This window comes from Anneissia japonica, unplaced genomic scaffold, assembly GCF_011630105.1.
Source record: "Anneissia japonica isolate Jap-2015-1 unplaced genomic scaffold, ASM1163010v1 scaffold15590_len24771_cov137, whole genome shotgun sequence".
NCBI classification, from domain to species: Eukaryota; Metazoa; Echinodermata; class Crinoidea; order Comatulida; family Comatulidae; genus Anneissia; species Anneissia japonica.
Window position 1 is genome coordinate 13,901 of NW_022757436.1, and position 1,162 is coordinate 15,062.

Consider the following 1,162-nt stretch of genomic DNA (forward strand, 5'->3'; position numbering starts at 1 on the left):
TATTGATGGTTAATCTTTGGATGCACCGTTAGGTACTGGTATTGTCAAACGTGTGCCACTGTTATAAAAATAAAAGAATATGAATAGTGTTTTTGTGTGGCCACGAAATATTGAATTTTAATGACAATTATTGTCCAAGTTTTTTAAATATGGCCGTGTATGTGACGCATCATCTACGAATATTACTCATGCTGTAACTTTAACATGCTTTAACGCCACAACATATTTACGTTCTAAGTTGCTCTAACATAAACATAAATTTTCGTTAAGATGTTTTAAATGAACATTTGTGGATAACTTAAGACTCACTCGTTTGACCATCTGACTAATAAATTGATCATTAACCTTGACTGTTGTTGATGCCAAATAAACTTGTAAGTTGAGCGATTTACTGACTAGCCTATAATTTAGTCCTCGGGTGATCTCAGGTAGTCTCGAGTGACAGTAACAAGCACACTCTCATGCTAAGTTGGTCTCGTTTCTTGTTTGCATGCACAGTTTACAATCATGGCCTGTGTTCGATGCCATAAGTTTGGTTCTCAGTGAATTCCCTAAAACATAATCTTTTTTGCGCTCATTGCGCGCTATACCCAATTTTTGAACACACCTTTCATTCATGGAGCTGAGCGGGACTGGCTATACGTACAGCGGCTGTATATACAATAAAAGTGGTTTTGTTATATGCACAGCGACAAGCAACCAATTGCAGCACACCATAGTATCACATGATTAAAAAAGCTGTGCATATAAGATCTGTTCTATCCTTATATACACAGCCGCTGTGCGTATAGCCTTGTCCAGCTGAGCCGCCCTTCCACCACGGTAGTTGCTGCGGGTTCAGCCGAGGGGGAGTGGCTTGTATATGGTGACGTCATGTATAATTATGCCGTCTACCAAAAAACATAACATTACACTTAGCCTGGGTTCCAGGCCCTAATTTTAGGTTACTCCCTCTTTATTGCACTTAGTGCGCACCATACCTAATTTAATTGGCGTCCCATACTCGATTTCTTTTTTTTCGAATTAGGATTCCATCTATCTCATAGAGCTATTAAACAACTAGAGTGCTGACAAGATGGCGGAGCAATGCAGAGTTGTGTATGTGTACCATCCAAGATGGCTGCCGTAGGAAAGCGCCACCTTCAGGCTTAGTATACATATT